At 40.6% G+C, this 19,576-nt stretch overlaps 1 protein-coding gene across 1 annotated transcript in view; it reads left to right on the top strand.

The window, feature by feature from the left end:
• Positions 1 to 19,576, top strand: part of PEPD (peptidase D) — a 257,662-nt gene that overhangs the window by 145,114 nt on the left and 92,972 nt on the right. The window lies entirely within an intron of this gene.

Genomic DNA, 19,576 nt, shown 5'->3' on the forward strand with positions numbered 1-19,576 from the left:
CAGTGAATTGGAAAGTTCTGCTTCCTTTGGCCTACAGAATTAAAACTTTATTTGGTTCTATTTTTATCTTAGAATGAATTACAATTAATCTTCTAATATAAAGGGAGAGGAGGTTGTTGGGGAATCATTAGGTTAGTCTAGACACTTTAAGACAAATGAAATTAATGTGTTCATACGTTTTTTTTACTCTAAGTCTTTCTAAGAGTTGTAAATCCTCACTAGATATTTTCAAGATAGTTCATCGCCCCGAAAGTGGATCCCTGGAGCCATTCATCTTGGACTTGGCTCTCAAAAGAGTAATTTCACTGCTTTGAAATAGCAAATGTTTGAGATTCAGGAGGCTATAAAATTGATTTTTCCATAAAGTGGTAATTTGTGGTAAATGGTGTAATCCTCTGGGCGGCTATTCACTCATTTTACATGTCTGGGACCCTTGAAACATGGACAGAAAGATTAGAGAAAGACCTCTCACGCCACATGGGAGAATAGAGGACAAGAGATGCATAAGATTATGTAGCTACCTACATTTTACTGGTCTTTTGAGGGGAGAGCCCTGCACAGATACAAAATTTGATTCTATATCTGCAAAACTGATCCACAGATATCTGCATCCACATCTGTGGATAGAAAGTGGATAGCCACAAATTTGTAAGGTTCTAAAAAAGAGGCATGGATATACCCGAGGATATAAAGTCTGTAGATTTGTAGGGCTTTGCTTGAGGAGCCTGTGAGCTGTTAGCATTTGCCAAATTCTAGAAACTTACATGAAAGTAAACCATGAACATGGGCAATTTCATTAATCCATCTTAAAAGAGTAGTGTTCACTTCATGGAAGTTTTTTTAACATCTTCTTATCCTTCAGCATAACAAACCAATCTCATTTTTGATTTTGTCAAGCACAGTTTCAGAGAAAATTTGTACAGTTTTCTGCAATAGGTTTACACATTAGTTTCACCTTGCCAAAGCTTAAATAATTGAATGCAGTAAAATCTTGACACTGTGGATGTGTTGTGTGATATAGCTATTTGGAGTAAGCACAGTTTAGCAATAGATTTAATAACTGTAATTAATCAGGTGTGCTAGATTGTCTAGAATGCTTAAAATGTTCATATTAATAACATATAATTTTAAGTTGGGGTTATATAATTATTATATTATGCAGAGTTGACCAGTTACCCTGCATGCTGTGTAGTTCAAAAGTATATAACTGATACTGCATTTGCATTAAAAACTGCTTCTGGAGGCCATTGCAAAGAATTATTGCATATTTGAATCACCTTCGGGCATCTAAATGACGTAAAGCTGAATTGTGAGTCCATGTAATATATGGTCATATAGTGATGACTGTTTGAAAAATGGATCTTTACTAAACTACTGCATTTGTCTTTGCTCTGTTATTTGCTATGTACACTACACTTAGAATGGGAAATGCCTCAAATATTATGCTTAATATAACACCCAGCAATGTATAGTGCTGATCATTGTAGTTTCTTCACGCAACTAAAATAAATGCCCATTTATTGATGTGTCAAACACAATATTTGGATTAGAGACATTATTATGTTTGGAGTTCATCCTATATTTTACATATAAGTAAGTTCTCTTCTAAATACTCTAAGTACAGAAACTAGTATTGACATTACTTTTTGCTAGGCTTGGTCTACACTAGGAACTTAGAGCAGTGTTTCTCAACCTTTTTTTTTTTATTAAGTACCCCCTTTTTGAAAAAAAAAATTGTAAGTACTCCCAGTACCTATAGTTTTCAGACACATGCAACTTTTTTCTACTATTGCAACACATTTGTTTAACAACTTAATCGTAGCCAGGTGGGAGATGAAATTTTTGGGTGTAAAAAGTACAAAAATAATAAAGTGCTGTAAAACTTAAAACAAAAATTCAGTTTTCTCCAAGTTTCAGTTGTGTTGATGTGCACCCCAAGACTTCTCTCAAGTACCTCTAAGGCTGTGGTCACCAACCCATCGATCGCGATCGACTGGTCAATCCTGGAGGCTCGACCAGTTGATTGCAAGGCTTTGGGCCCCTCCCCCCCTCGCTGCCCTCCGCCCTCCAAGGTTAATGCCATGCTGATGCTACTTCCAGGGACTGTGGAGGTAGCGCGGGCTTCCTGTGGGATTGGGGAGAGTTCTGCAGCTGTGCGCTAGGTCCTGGAAGTACGTGGGCTGCTCTCAACCTTCACCCCTAAACAGCTGGTGCGATACCTAAAACGCAGGTCCGTTGTGTGCTGGGGACTTTGTTCTCATGCTGCCTTCCTGTGCGTGAGGGAGGGGCTGTGGGTCCAGGACTGTGCCAGCTCCAGCTGCTCGGGTGGTGCGCGCTGCCATGGGGAGCAAAGGAGCAAGGCGCGTGCTGCTCGGGCAGTTGGGGCTGGCGCGGTCTGGGACTCCCCCTCCACCGTCCCCCTGTATGGGAAAGCAGCAGGGGAATAAAGTCCCCAGCACGCCGGCTCCAGGTGCTTGGACGACGCGCGCTGCCCCTGTGGTTGGGGCTGGTGCGGTCTGGAACTCCCCTTTGCCCCAGCGCAGGAAGGCATCAGGAGAGCGACGGACCAGTGGAGTCCACGTACGTCCAGGGCCTTGGCGTGCAGCTGTAAGATCCCCAGGTACCTGTCCCCTCCCCCCACCCAGACCCCCCACAAGTACCCTGCCCCAGCACCCACAAGCACCCTGTTCCCTGCCCCAGCACCCATTGGCACTCTGCCCCAGCACCTTGTTCCCTGCTCCCACCAGCACAGTTGGGGCCACATTAGTGAGGTTTGGAGGGGTTGTGTTTTTGTATCTCATTTGTGTGGCCCCGACTGACTTTTCTGTAGGTCAGTGACCCCTGATTCAAAACAGGTTCCCCACCCCTCTCATAAATAAAGACCATGATGAAATCTTTTGTGTTTGACGAAATATTGTATTTAAAAATGAAGCCTGGCCAACAAGCCCCCAGTTGGGGCCATGCCCTCATCTGGCCACAGCATCATAACACTCCTGTACCCCCCACCCTGACCCCAAATCTGAGCCTATCATACACTGGAACCCCCTGTCCTGAGCCTCTCATCCCCAAAATCCTGCACCCCCACATCCTCAGTCTTCTGCCACAACACTCTTGCACCACTTACACTCTGCTAATCTGTGTCCTGAACCCATCATACGCCCAATCTCCCTGCCCTGAGCCCCTCACACACGCCAACCCAAACTCCTGCACCCTCATGTCCACAAACCTGTGGCTTGCTCAGCACCCCAACCTTCCACCTGAGCCCAACACTCCCCAACGTGGAGCCCCCTCCCCGAGCCAGTTTCCCTCCCAGAGCTTGCACCGCTCACCCTTTCCCACAGCTAAATCCCTCATGCACACCCCAGAGCCTGCACCTCCCATCTCAACCCAGTGAGGGTACAGCTAGACTTCAGAGTTCTTCCAGCAAACACGCTCTTTTGGCAGCCCCTGTTTTCCTCGTTCCACGAGGAATGAGGGGCTTCCAAAAAGAAGGGTTTTTTCCAAAATTTGGCCTAGTCTAGACGGGCCAAATGTCAGAAAATTTTCTTCCAACAGAAGGATCAAGAAAAGTGTCAGTGTAGCCATGCCCTGAGAGTGTATAAGGGCTGGGAATAACAAGTGATGGAGAGAATGGGGAACCGAGAGTGCGGGACCTCAAGGAAAGGGTGGGGTCTTGGGGAAGGGACGGGGTAGATCTTGGCTTGTCCTGACATTTAAAAAGTGATCTTTGGTGTAAAAAGGTTGGAGACCACTGCTCTAAGGGTACTCATACTACTGGTTGAGAAACACTGACTTAGAGTAACTGCATTGCTTAACCAACACATTTGTAACAACCTAACATCTGGTGTAAACAGTGCTATGTTAGCAGGCAGGTTTCTCCTGCAGGGGTACCAACACATTTTTTTAGTGGAAGTGCTGAGAGCCATTTAGCCAAATTTTAAACCCTGCGTATAATGGAAGCCACTTAAAGCCAGGGAATGTAGCAGCACATATGTTCTTCCGTTGATACAGCTATCACCTCTTGGGGAGGTGGAGTGCCTATGCTGATAGAAGGGTTTGTAAGTAGCACCTTCACTAAAGTGCTACAGCAGCACAACTGCATCAGTGTTGCTATACTACTACAGCATTTTAAGTGTACACAAGCCCTAAATTTATGCCTTTAGCTTTCTTAGACTCATATGAATGTGGGACTGAAAAGGCTCTCAGGAGGTCATCTAGTTAAGTCCCTATTCTGACCAGGACCAAGTATACTTAGATCATCCATTAAGCAATGGGCTTAAATTGCTGCAAGGAAGGTTTAGGTTTGACATTAGGAAAACATTCCTAACTGTCAGGGTGGTTAAGCATTGGAATAAATTCCCTGGGGAGGTGTGGAATTTCTGTCAATGGAGGCTTTTAAAGAGCAAATTAGATAAACACCTGTCAGGGATGGTCTAGATGGTGCTTGATCCATGAATGTAGGGGGCTGGACTTGAGTTTTTCCTAACACCTAAAATTCCTTCTCTGCAGATTAAGTCTGTTACTGCTTGTCCTACCATCAGTGCACAGGAAGAACAGCTAATCGCTATTCTCTTATAGAAGCCCTAAATATCTGTCATTTTTTCTTAAGACTAAACATGCTCGGTTTTATTAACCTTTTCTCATAGATCAGATTCTCTAATCTTTTTTTTATCATTTTTGTTGCTTTTCTCTGGACTCTCTCCAGTTTGTCCACATCTTTCTTAGTGGTTGGCTCTCAGAACTGGACATAGAATCATAGAATTAAATATAGAATTATAGAACTGGAAAGAACCATGAGAGGTCCTTAAGTCCAGTCTCCTGCATTCATGACACGACCAAGCACCACTTAGATCAGTGGTTTTCCAACTGGGGTCCAGGGACCACTACACCTTGCAAGTCAATAGTGGCTCAAGCTCAGCTGACCTCCCTCTCCTCCACAACAGGGAGCCCATGCTGGCACTTCGGCCCTGTACGTGCCCCTCCCTGTGAGGTTGGAGCTGGAATGCCAGGACAGTGAGGTGTCTCAGTTGGGGGCCACCTCAGTGAGGGTTGAGGGTTTTTTTTTTTTTTTGCTTCTCTTGTTGTCCCTGACTAATTTTTTTGTGGATCAGTGACCCCTGACCCCAAAACACAGGCTGCCCCAGGGATGGACCAGGCCCCTGCATTAGGAAGGCAGGATAAGGGACCCTCTGAAGGTGGGGGGGGGTAGACCCTGGAGTGGCCCAGGGACAATGCTTCTCAAGTATCCTTAGGGGTACTTGAGAAGTCTGGGGGGTATATCAACACAACTCAAAGTTGGAGAAAACTGAATTTGTGTTTGTTTTACAGCATTTTATTATTTTTGTACTTTTTACACCCAAATATTTCACCCTTGCCATAAATAAAGAGAATGTTGAACCCTTTTGTGTTGGACATAAATTAATACTTTACTTTATTTAAAATGAAGTTTGATAAACTAATATGAGAAAGTTAAAGCACTTAATCTGTTTAATAATTTTGATTAATATTTCCTTTCTTACTGGTTAAATTAAACAGTTCTCCCTAGTTGCGCCACTAGCAAAATGGCTTGGACATAATGTAATTAACGGCAAGTTTCCATTAGCAGTTGATGGCCCACAGCAAAGTTTGCATTAAGACGGGTGGGTCATGGGCCAAAAATTTGAGAACCACTGATCTAGACCATCCCTGACACAGAATATCAGTGTTTTATACGTGATCTTTTCCTGTTATGATAGTCTGCCTTCAAAGAAAGACATTACCTTTCAGAGGGGGTAAAGGTTTTGCTATAGTATGTATCTGTGTCAGCATTTTTTCAAGCATAATTTATCTAATCTCTCTTGGTTTTTATACTTCACTCATCTTTGTAATGTCTGAACAACCTTTACTTTTGCAAAGGAAAATGCCAAAAGTATGAATAGCTGAAAGTATAGTGGAGAAGACCCAGTAGCTTTAATTGCAGTAAAATGTATAGCATATTCCCTGAAGATTTTATAACATGCTATTTTTTTAAGTAGCTTACAAAGTTATAATGCACAGATATCCCCTGTTCATTGCTTTCAGGTGTATCCAGTACAGTATGGTAGCGGTTGTGTGTCTTGATTTTTGAATAAGAGTCAAGTGCTACAGCATTCTGTCAAGTTGAAAATTAAGACAAACCATGTTATTTGCCTTTAACATTTAGTTGATGTTTGGCTTTTCTTTTGCTATAATGTATTCTTTTATGGTCCTTGTGAAAATACTACATGCCACAGAGTCTAACAATAAGAGGAAAGTGCTACGGTTAGATTTAATTATAGATGTTAAGCCAAATTCTCTGCTGATGTAAATGGGTGCAGAAGGAAAGTGGCCCTTCATTTCTCATTGGTATACACGCACTGGTAGATCCAAAATGCCTCAGTTTAACAGCCTTTCCTGGAAGGTTTTGAGCCACCTTCTTCTATGCAATGGATCTTGAATAAAAATAGCTTCTATACAAAAAGATACTGAAGTGCTCTAGACTGACTAACAGAAATTTCTCAGAATATCAATGTAGCTGAGTATCAGGACAAAATCAATCTGCAATATTAAATAGAGAAGGATCATAAGATGAAATGCATGATGGCAGAACCAGAATTCAAGAAAATGCTTAGATTTTTGGAATAGACTAATCTGATGAGAAGGAATCCTGAGGAAATGTTCAGAATGGAGTAAGATGGTCTCCGGTATCACTGTTGAAAATATTTTGGGATGTTGAACCAGATCCCAGGAAGTCAGGTCACTCTGTCAGAATGACCCTATTTTGAAATTTCAGTAGTTTTCTGGGAAGTGGAAGATGGAAACTGAAGAACAGTTGCACTAAATTCCTAGGTGGGGTCAGATAACCCTATTAAAAGTGAGGTTTTTTCATGTCTAATCCTTTATTATATTTTTTCAGTAAGAATCAGAAGGCATGTTCACTTTTTTAGTTTGCTTTTGTTTTTCTTAAAGCCAAAAAGAAAGTTGCTGTCTTAATCCTGCATTGTGATATTTGATTCTCTACAGCCTATATAGAAAATAATTTGTAAAACATTTTTATTCTGACAGCTCGTATGAAATACTGTTTTCGAATGATAATTCTGAACCTAAGAAGTGCCCATGTTGATCCCTTGGAAAGACTGGGGGATGTAGGAGGCATTTGAAAATTAAACAAATACAGTGTTCTATGGGGAAAGTACTACATATAATGTTAATGTCGGGGTAGTCAACATAGCAAAAGCAATTGCAAAGTAGATAGCCTTAATGTTTTTCATTTGATGGGAAAGATTTTAAATAAAATGCATTACTTACTAAAAATCCCTACCAGCCTATTGAATGGTTTTACATAATTCCAAATACAGTAAAACTCCAGGTGTCTGGCATCCAGTGGTCCGGCACTCCTGATAGTCTGGCACCACCTCAAACCCGGAAGTATTCCAGGCAGCTGGACAATTGGAGCTGCTCTGCGTCGGGCTTCCCCGAGTCAGCCACTGGTCAGTTTCAGCAGCGGCTGACTTGGGGAAGTCTGGGGCAGAGCAGCTGGGGTGCTGCCGGGTTGGTCCCGCAGCACTGAGGGGCGGAGCTACGGGACCAACCCAGCACCCCAGCCGCTCTGCCCCGGCTGCTCTGCAGGTGGAGTGCTGACGGGTTGGTCCTGCAGTGCCGCCCGTCCCATCCCCCCCACTGCACCCCAGACCCCTCAGAGCCCCCCCTTCCGATAGTCCGGCATATCTGATAATCTGGCACCCCCTGGGTCCTAAACGTGCCAGATTATCAGAAGTTTACTGTAATTCAAAACTATCAAAAGAGGTAAGAGGAGATGTAACATTAATGTATAATCATTTAAATAATTAAAAATGTAGTTAAATCCTCCCCAAGGTACAAATGAATCTAAAATATCCTCAAGAGCTTTCAGCCTTTGTCTTGCTTTCTATTGGGGAAAAGAGCCTTTTTGAAACTGATTGTGTTTAGTTAAATATTGTGCTAATAAGTATAATTGTACAGCACCTAGTACTTCCTGTCAAAGGACTGAAAGAACAACAATATAATTTGTATATTTACATGATATATTTTCATCCAGAAAGCCTGAGTGCTGGAAACTTAGAATCAGGGTAGTTAAATTGTCCCAAGAATAACAATAACCATCACTGCCCTATGTGCATTCCCCATGGCAACTACCATTCAAAAGAAGAAAGCTATCCAGATGCTCTTTTCCATAATCAAGAGATAGGATCCTCCAACTAAATTTTTATCCCTCCCCCCCTCACATACAAGCATTTGAGGCCACTATCTGCACTAAATAGTTGAATCCCCCATGCCGCCTCCTCCCGCCCCCTGCCCTCCGATCACATACCAAGCTTCAAACTTACTCAGCTTGGTAGCTGGCCCTTGGAAACTCCATTGAACTTACTGGACTCCAGCACATGTTCAGATGAGCCTGTATCATCTGTTCATATGCATTGTGGTGCTCTCTCTGCTTCCGTAGCCAGTGCCTGCACCAAATAGGGTTTTGGATTTGCTGCAGACTAAACCAACAGTGCTGAGTCTTCTAGCTCAGGCAGAAGAGGCTTGCGTTTTTTCATCCAGAGATCCTAGGTTCAGTCTCCTTGCTGCAGCCCAAAGCTTTAGGACCCTCCCATCTCACAGGATGCAAGAGCCTGAGCTTCAGCCAAAGCCTGAACTTCTGTACCACTATTAAACAGCCTCTTAGCGCAAGACCTGCAAGCCTGTGTCAGCTGCAAGTTTATAATTGCAGTGTAGACATACCCACATTGCTGGGTTGTTTTTTTAACCTCCCAGTTTTCTTACGCAGTGAAAAGTATCTGCAGTGTTTAGGTTTATTTTCTAACTAGCTGAATTCTGAAGACACAAAGGTCACCTCATCCAAGTACCACCAATAGAAAGTTGTAGGAAATTCTCATTTTAATAATAGGTAGAAATACGTTTATCTCTATTTTCTTATATTTATGGCCAGTTATTTCTAATTTCCTTTTATGGTTTTTAATAAGGATTTATGATGATTCATTTGTATTTTAGGTTTAGAGATAATTAAGTATCTTTCTGATGGAAAGAAAAAATGTAGAGAAAATTGGCTCAAACCTAAAACAAGAATATCTTAAACTTCCTTTTATTTGGTTGTCACCCCAATAGGAATGATTAGTGAGTTGTAAAGAAAGAAAATATATTGCATTACATCTATTAAAGCATGTTTTATATGAAACAGTAATTAAAATATAATTGAAATCATGAGATCTTTTAATTATTGGCTGTACATAATACATATTTAAAGAGTAGGCATCTATAAATGTGTCCTTTGTTTTTTTTTAAATATATATATATATATACACACACACACACACACACACAGAAACAGTTTGCTGGCAGCATTTTAATTAAAGATGGATTAGTTCAAATGCTGTTTAATCATTTTGTCATCAAAGGATTCAGACCTCATTAATTAGCTGTTGATAAATAGGTTTAAACTACAAAATTTAATTTAAAATATGCCAGTTGAGATCTAGAATTATTAGTGATAAGAAATGGAGCAATGAGTCTTAGAAAATCTTATGCCATCTCTTTATATAATAAGTGTGAAATTATTATACCGTGATAGTACTTGAAATTTTGTATCACTGCTAATGCTTGTAACACAGTGGCTTTTACAGTTAAGTGAGAAGTCAAAAAAGATCCTTATGGTTGACCATGCTTTTCATAGTACAAAGGACTACAGTGCTACTTATTTAAGTATTACTTTTATGAAAGCCTGAAAATTCTAAGGCACATATGCTCAAGGAAAATGACCCATCACTGAAAATGGTTTTTAGCAGGAATGGTGTTCCCTGTAGTCCCAGATTCCTCTCAGCTGATGTTGGAGATAATTTAGCTGCTACAGGTTGAACCTCTGAAATCTGGGGCACTCTGGTGTGGCAACATTCGTGGTCCTTGTTGCTCGATCAGAGAGCCCTAGTGACTAGGAGTGGGGGGCCACTGGGAGTCCAGTGGGCTGGCTGCAGGAGGGGCTGGCAGTGGCTGGGAAACCTATGATGGCTGGGGAGCCTTGGCTAGGCCAGTGGTGGCCATGGAGCCTTAGCTGGGCTGAGGCCAGGGGGTGGGCGGTGGTCGGGAGCCCTCCTTGTCCTGCAGCGGCAAAGGGCTTAGAAGGCAAAACCCCAGTAGCAAGGAGGTCAGTGACCAGAAGCCCTGCCGGATGAGAGTAGAGCCTGCAGGGCTGGTGGCCAGCAGGGGTGCATTGACCTCCCCTGGTCCTGCAGACTCCCTGAGCAGTCCTGAAAGTGCCGGACCAGGGAGGTCCAACCTGTAGAATGGATTTACAAAAGCCATTTTCAGAGGAGTTCCAGAAACTCCTGTGTGGTTAAAATGTTTTCAATAACGGTAAAGGGGAGGCTACCAATAAGGACAATCACTGTGAACTGTTGTCTTCATTGGATGACTTTGCAAGCATGGGCTATGCTTTAAAAGGGTCTGTCTCCCTATCACTATGTCACAATCTCACTGAGCTGAAACTGATGCCCAGCTGAGTTTTCCTGCCTTTCCTTAAAGAACCTGCCCCTTCAGACTTCCAAAGAGATATGGAAGGTTTTGTTGTTTTTGAAGTGAAATTGTTCCAGTTTTCAGTAATAATCTGACACTTCATCTGTGATTCATAAAGTACAGAACATGTGGTGATTGTTAAAAATCATTCTATAAACAAAATGCTATTAAATAGGTTTCACTTTTTTTCCTGTTATGTGTGTGTGATTCCGAGATCCATTTTATGTTGTTAGAAACACAGGAGCCTCACCAGAACCCTCTGGTCTATTTTTCTACCAGATTCATACTCTTACATGAGTTCTGTAATAATGGATCTTTGGTGCAAAGTATTACAACTTCCATATGAATGGAGAATAACAGTGTACTGAGTAGCAGTGAGGTATTGTGGTACTATTCATTATCTACCTAAATGCAGCAGATAGATGACTGTCGATTGGTCAGCTTCAGCTATGCAGGCAGGATAGCAACTACGCAAGGGTACATCTACACAGTAACATCATTTCAGCATTATTTCGAAATAATGTAGTCCGCATCTACACAGCAGGCAGTTATTTAGAAAATAATGTCAAAATACTGTCAAACTCGAGGACTTCTTACTCGGACTCCTATAACCCTCATTGTAGGGAGGAGTAAGGAAAGTCCAAGGAAGAGTGCTCTATTTCGAAATAAGTGCTGTGTAGATACTCCCAATTTCGAAATAAGTTACACAATTGGCATAGCTGAATTTGCGTAGCTTATTTTGAGTTAAGCCTTGCTGTGTAGACGTATACCCCTAGTGCTCAAGGATACTATGCAATCTGCACAGGAAGAGGACTTGTTTTTCCACCCTAGACTTTTTATTATTGATTTGATTATTGTTTCACCTAATTCATAATTATATCAAACCTGCAGTACTTATAGGAATGTTACTGAAGTTCTTAAAGACCTTTGCTTTGATTACATTTTCCCACCCCTCATACAGCTAAAAACAACAGTTTAAATTTATACCCAAGAAGAGTTGTTAGAATGACCTATATCAATATAATAGTATGGTGAAACAGTCAATAAGAAAATTTAAGTTTAATCTGTCAAAAGGCAATTAGCCAAAATAGAGAAAGAGAGCTCTTTGTTTCCTCCCTTTTCTTACCCAAAATTTATTCATGCATTGTGTGTTATCAAATACCATGGGGAAATCCAGGAAGATGAGTAGTTTAATCAAAAAAGATCAAAGAAATATCAGCTAATGTCATCTCATCTATTCAGTTGTTCTTAACATAAGACAGACAATTTATAATTCCCAATTATCCAATTAAAATGCTAATTACCTATCACCTAAGTAACTCCATTCTTAAACTAAGAATATCATTTACCTTCAATCATCACAAATCATACATGACATTTTTGACAGTGCCGGATTTTGTAATTTTTTGCAGACTTTCTTCTTGATTCTTATTTCAAGGTGCTATTAATTCCTGGTGAAATAGATGTCATGGTGTGCTTAGCTCCATTGTGATCTTTCTTGCACCTGTCAGGCATTGTCATTCATAAATTACTTTTTTTCTTAATCTTTTTGGTAATTTCACTTTTTGATTCTGTCTTGAACTTGGATGAGTATCCTTTTGTTAAGGGGAGAAAGTGCAAGAAGAGTGGCACAACGTCTTGGAAAGCTAACAGGAGACAGTATTGGGAAATAAAGCGTAGGGAAATCTACCCTATAGTCACCTTGTTTCTTACCCTCGAAATTCACATTTTCAGTGCTATTCTACTCCTCTTTTGGCATGTCTATTCTGTTTATGGTTAGTTTAACATGAAACCAGTTACATTTTATGCCTACTTACTAAGGGCTAACTCTGCCACCTTTACTCAACACAAGCATCCCCGTATACCTCAAACAGCATCACTGAAATAAAAAATCAGTTCCGGAGTTTGGTCAGGCCTCTTTGCTGCAAGTTTTCCAGGACATTAAAAATAGTCTGAGGAACAAACTCTTATCTTTTTTTTTTTCTTGACTGGCACTAAATCTCAAAAATGAGTGTGAAATTGAAATTTGTGCATTCATACACAACCCAGGTCAGGTCTTAAATTTATAAGAAGCTTTTTCATTAGAGGAAGATGAACTTGCAAGTGATTGGATTTGAGAAATTAATCTGTGGTAATGTTAATAAATGAAAGTAATTATGTATAGTCCTCTTGTTGATGGGATTGAAAGTTGTGTTCTGAGTAATTTCAGATCATCATACAGAGCATTGAAATAGGATTGTCATTAAAAAAAAATTAGGTATATTTGCCATGGAGCTGTAGGATAAATCTGCACTCTTCATAATACAAGCCATCCTCACTATAAGTCCAAGATATGTTGCAAAAAACTTGGACTTACAGCAAAACAACTTAAAGCGGGGAATTTTTTTCCTGTGGCTGACTTCCATTTGTGCAAATTGGTGTGGGGAGGTTTTGTTTTGGTATTTTTTTTCCTCGTCTTAAGAGTGAGAAATAGGTGGACATATAATGCATCAGTTCTTACAAGCATCAATGACTTTAGTGCAGACTGGATTTATACGGGGTGACTTACAGTGGGGACACCCTGTATGGTCAATGCTAATGTTAATTGTTCTTTCATCATCCTTGACCTCACTGTTTGTGCACAATGGACATGATTGTTTCTTTTTCTTCTGTTCACTATTTTTTCTAGCTAGTTCATGTATAACCTTTTTCTATGAAAACATTTCTGTTCACACAGTATACAAAACTGAAAATGTGTACCAGTCTATTAGACATTAAATGAGACTGAGTTTCAGTCAACTAAATCTAAGTATCTGGTTAGCCCACACATAACAAATAGGGTTCCCACCTTAACCTGGTCGATTAAGAAAATTGCCCTTCACTTAAGAAGTTTTCTGTTGCTAATTCTTGGTTATCTATACAATGTTTATGCTAACTTTTTGTGTGTATCTACAGTGCTGCTTAGTTAGGTATTATGGTGGTAAGTGCCTTATAGACACAATAGATAAATTGCATCCCCTGGAAATTGTAGGTGCATAGGCTATTTATTCTTCTGTAAGCACCTGATCTGTAGGTGTAATCAGAAGAAGTCGAAATGATCGATCAGAACTCCCATTAGTTTTCTCTTTCCAAACTTTAGTTCAAACCACCTGCTTGCATTTCAAATGTAGTCTCAAGGAAATGTGTTCAAACAACAATATTTTTACAAACTGAAAAGGTTTTTAATTAAGTGGCAATTTTCTCAAAGGTATACTGAAAATCTTAAAACCCCACAAACAGTTTAATGATGTGTTAAAGCCACAACTGTCTTCTGCACCATACAACAAGGGACATTTTTGTGCCTCCTACACCATGCTGAAACATCATCTAAAACTGATTCCTAAACTACTATTAAGCAAGAGGTTTTGTTGAAATGACTCCAGGTAGGGATGTTAAATTTCGGGGGAGCCACAGCAGGGTTAGCGCCCAGCCTCTTTGATAGAGGCATCAATGGGAGAGGAAGTGACTAATCAAGGGACTAGTCAACTATCCAATAAGCTTTTGCTTATCAGACAGTCGACTAATCGTTTACATCCCTAACTTCAAGTGTGTTAAGTCAGTTGCAGCTTTACATAAACTATCTTGATGACTCAATAAGACTTTTGCTTAGTGGAAGCCAAGCACAGGAAGCACTGTAGTGTATCTGTCATTATAGAAATTGGACTTAAATTCTTGATAGAAAAAGTAACAAAGGTTTCTATTTTCTGCAATCTCTCCCCTATATATTTTCTATCTCCCATTCTGTGTCAATTTAAATAACTATAGATGTTACTGATTGTTTGACTAGACTCAAAAAGATTTGTATTTGTTTTATGTAATTTAGAAGTAGAAATTGTAGTTTTTTGGTCCAAAAAAATCTAATCGTGAAAGAAATTAGTTGAGGTATATCATACTGCTCTCCTGTACATATCCATTATTTGTTAAGAAGAACACCTGTAACAAGAATTATAAATAACGTATTCTTTGTGCAGCTCATCCAAAGTTTTGCTTTGTGGGAAAGAAATAGTACACATCAGTGAACATATGGGGATAGTTCATATATTATAAAGAGGAAGATGTCAAAAGAAGAAAAAAAAATGGAAACATATTTAATGGATATTGATAATTCTTTGAGACTTTTCTTTTTATTACATGCATGCATGCTATTAAATTAAACTATATTTAAATTAAACTCATACCTTGTTTTCTTTTTTCCCGGTCAAGAGAGCCCATTAGAATTGCCAATGTGTAAGATACTGCATTAGAAACTTACCCCACAATGCCATAAAAACACAAACACAGCACGTACAAGATACGTTAAAAGATTCTAAGCCAGTGGTCCCCAACCTTTAGAGGCTCCTGGGCGCCCGGGGGCAGGGCCGCAGCCGCACGTCCTGGGGTACGCCAGGAGCAGAGATGCCCTTGCACCCGGCACCAGCATATGCCCCAGGGCCGGGGCCGCCCGAGCACCTTGAGCCGTGGGACCGGCGCCGCCGCCCGAGCCACGTGCCTGGGGCCAGCACCGGCGCCACACGCCCACATGTGCTCCGAGGCTGGGGCCGCCCGAGCGCCGTGCACCAGGCGCCGGTGCGTGTCGCGTGCCTGGGGCGTCTTCAGTGCGCTGGGGGCGGGGCCGGCCCAGGTTGTCGGCGGGCGCACACAAATGCCCCAGCGGGCGCCGTGGCACCCGCGGGCACCGCGTTGGGGACCACTGTTCTAAGCATTTGTTGACAGAAAAGACAACCCAAAATAGATTTTACATTAAAATAATAATTTGAAAGACTTAAAATCTTTTTGTTTATTTTAAATTCTTTTGCAATTTTTGCAGCGTTAGCTTTCCGTGTATGCAATAACCATTTAAGATATTGAAAATATCGATATGCTCCTGTGGAGACTGAGGGAGTTGTGTATTATTTTTTATAAATGGCACATGTTCCTCAAGTTATCTGTTTGATATTAACCTATCTGAATGCCAGGAGTTAAATTAATCAAGGCTGTTAAGAAAAAAAACAAAAGGAATGAACCAATGGCTAAGATCGGAGTCCAGAAGATAATAATAGAAAAACTGTTATTGGAAAACTCCCCCTTAGGCACATTGCACCCTGCAGCTGTGACAGTGCTGCTCTGTTTATTGAATGGCTCAAAACCCAGCATTTCTGGGAGGTAAATTTTCTTGTCCCTTAAATTAGCACTGTCAGTAAAGTAAGCAAGAACAGGCACAGCTATAGGAATAAGATTACCTGATACTTCAGATTTAAGATAGGGTTAACTTATATATCAGATTTTCTTTGGCTAATGTTTTCCTTTTTAAAAATTAAGGACAAAGAGATCTGTTTCTAAAATTATCTTTAAACTCTAGAAGACACACTTTGTCAGTTGTAAATAGGGCTGGCAACAGACTTTGCTGAGCCCTAAGAAATGCAGGGAGGGGTGTTTGATCCGAGGCCTCAGAAAGGTTGGGATCTCAGAAGGGTTGGGGCTGGGGACAGCAAACCTTTAGCACCGTCTGGACAGCGGTATGCCTCCCCCAGCCAGCCTGGACTGCGCCATGCAGAGCTCCAGCAGCAATGTATAGTACCTGGAATCCCCTACCCTTTTCAGTCACCCAGCCCCAAGACCACTGTCCCCTCTCTGCCTCCCGATAAGTGCCCTGCATATAAAATAATTATTACCCTACAGGGTGACTACTGTATAAAACACTGTTGGAAGTTATGAAATATGAGAGGGGAGGAAAAAAGAGCCAATTGCTTGCACCTATAATGGATGCATTAGAAATTCTTACAGAAATCCAGATCCAGCATAAAACCATATTAAACATACATAGCAGCTAGTCAAAAAAGTGTCCTGACAAAGAGCTATTGTGTATCTAATATAACTTCATATGGATTTCCAGATGAAGTCATATGTCCATATTGCAGCATTTTGCTCCCATAATTTTTGCATTGCATTTGCAAAACACCATGAAGATCCATCAAATTTCTCTCTCAGAAAAAATGTAATCTGTTTCATATAACTATAAGCTGCATTGTTCAGTGGAACAGTCTTACAAAAACATTCTTATACACAGGTGAAATCTTGGCTCAATCTCCCTTTGCCTTTAATGGAGCAAGGATTTCATCCACAGTGATCCAACCACTTTTAAGAAGCAGGATATACAGTTGTTAACTTGAAAAAGCCAGCATTTTCTAGGAGTGGTATCTTGTACTTGCCATAAAAATAACTATAGAAATTGAGATGCCACTATTGGCAAATGTTGACTTTGCTAATGCAGTCGCCATTAAAACATAATTGACAATGAATCAGAGGACTGAGATAGTAACTGTACAATAATGTGAATAATTTTACTCCTGCCTTTAGTGGAAAACACATTAGTTAGTAAAGATATACTATCCCTAGCTCAATCACATTAACAATGTCTTTTTAGTTTTTCTTCTTTTTAAAAAAGAAATCAATAGCATTTGAAACACACAATGTAACCATTTTCAGAAAAAGCTAATGGAAAGTTCAGACAAAAACTGGATTATATTCAGCATCTCTTATCTTATTTTACTACCTTTTATTGCTGATCTGGGGATGCAGCAAAAGATGACTGTTACATTACTGTGTGAAGTTTCATATAAGTTCCAGCTTTATGAAGATGTGGTCATTTGTCATTTGGAAAAATAAACCTGCTGTCTCACCCAAGATAGAAGTTTACAGTTTTCATTATTTCATTTTTAAAGCAGTTTAGAAGGTTGCTACTGAAAGCTTCTGAGAAGAGGAAATATTTCACTCAGCCACTTAAACACTATGTAGGGATTTATAAAAAAAAAAAAACCACTAAAACCTACCGTGAATTAGCGAATATAAGTCGCGGGTTATACACGTTTTTACACCCCTCTCCCCTCCCCCGTGGGTATACATGTCTGCGTCTTATACGGGTTGATTTTTACTCCTTGGAGTCCCCCCTAAGCGGCTCTGCCTGCCCCCCCCATTAGAATTGGGTCAGCTCTGCTGCAGGGGGGGCAGGAAGGGCCTGATAAGCTTCCAGCGTGCCTGTGCTGCGCTCTCTGTTCCCCCCGCCTGGAGGTGGGTGGGTGGCACCTGGCTGTGGCTGCGCGGGGTGGACCTGGGCGCGAGCACAGCTGCCCTCCCACTGGCAGCAGGATGGCCGTCGCTTTGTGTTTGCTCTCTCTATGCTGGGCGGCTACCTCCTCACCTCTGCGCTGCTGCTTAAGTGCCCGGGGCTGCTGCACTGGCCCAAGTGGCAGCACTTCTGCTGCCTCCACATCTCCCAACGCGGCATCAAAGACCACCTTTTATGAAGGCGGCAGAAGTCTCTGCGGGTTATATACATCTGCGGGTAATCTAATATTTTTTTTATACACGATAGAAAATCCGCAGGTAATACACGAGTGCCTGTTATACATGGATGCGGGTTATATTCGCTAATTTACGGTACTTATGTTTGGGTGCATGTTCACAATGCCTGTAATAATAGACTTGTATATGCAAATGTGTTACGCAGGCAGAAATCTAGAATTTGCAAATGGAAAAGAAACATAAGTCCATAAAGTTAAGTGATGTTGAAAGCTTGATGTTTGTGACTTCCAAACGGAAGATTGATAGCATCCAGATGCAAAAGTTAGTGGGTCGCTTGTTATCCCATTTTTTAAATTTCAGAGCATTGCTCAGATCCATATATTGTTATCCTCTTCTGACTTTGCAGTTTTCAGAGTGATCCAAAACTAGTAAAATCATTGTAATTAGAGATGAGGAAACATCCTATAAAATCCATCTTCCGGAAAATTCAGGATAAAGTTCTTAGAGTTCTGATTCTGTTTTTATTTCCTTTGTGTGCATAATTTGGGGATTGGTTTGTCTCTCTTCAGTTATCACTTTGAGAAAATTTGAAATATTTTTTGACTCCATAGTTGTTTTAAGTAATGCTGTTAATGTCCTCCAAACAATGAGCATTATGTTATATGGACTGCAGTTATAGAAAGACAAAATCCTGACTTCACTGATATTTGAATGGCACCATTATCACTCTGTATTAGTGAAATGATTTTGGTATTACAACAAATGAGTTTCCCAAATCCATTCAATATTAATTGGAGTTGGATTGTCATTAGAGCATATTTCACAAAGAATAAAAAGGTCCATGATATGTGCTTAGCTCTTATTGCACCTAATCCTGTAGTGATTGTGCTGTGGGCACATCAGTCCTCATGTGCAACAGACTTTTACAGTGGAATATTTGAGAAGATGAAAATGCTGCTGTGCTTTCAAGGCTAAATAGCTCCTCCAGGAGGACAGCACTGCAATGAGAATAAACCTCCAAGATGTATTGTTTTATATATATAAAGCAAACACTTTTGTAATATTTCCTTCTATAGCTCTGATTTACTACAGTATAGTCTTGTTGTTCACATCCAGCTCTTTATTTGTTGCTTCCATTTGAATGGTAAGATAACCAAGGTATTTAAGTGTCTTAAGTGACAGTAAGTAGGTTCATATTTTGAGTGGGAATAGAACACACATCTTCTTCCTGATACGCTTACTGTGGATGTAGTGCTAGTAAAATGTGCCCTATCATGGAAAAATAGTCTTGTTTTATATAGAGAACAGGTACAGCATGGACAACTATCATGCAGGCTTTCCCCACTCACTGCTAGTTTGCATCAACTTGCACTAGAGGGGACCATCTGTGGGTAACAAAGCCAATACAGTGGTGTGCAAACCTGAAACTCTGAAATTTTGAAAAGGCTTACAGAAAAGATGACTATACCTTTGTTTAGGAGGCCCCTGATGGTGGAGAAAGCTGGCCTATCTCAGCATCTTTTGGGGAGTTGCATTTCTTTTTGGGAAATTATTAAGGTAGGGGTTTGCAACAAATGTGGATTTAATTTATAGTTGGTGTGTCAGATATGTAAAATGGCAATATTTTAATGAAATCTGTAATCTCAGATTCAGGCAGGTTAACAATTGTTTTCAGCCTTTGATCTTTTAACTGTTTATTAGCTAGTTGGTTCTAAGGTCAGATAAACCAGCG

Source organism: Pelodiscus sinensis, chromosome 12 (genome assembly GCF_049634645.1).
Source record: "Pelodiscus sinensis isolate JC-2024 chromosome 12, ASM4963464v1, whole genome shotgun sequence".
Lineage (NCBI taxonomy): Eukaryota > Metazoa > Chordata > Testudines > Trionychidae > Pelodiscus > Pelodiscus sinensis.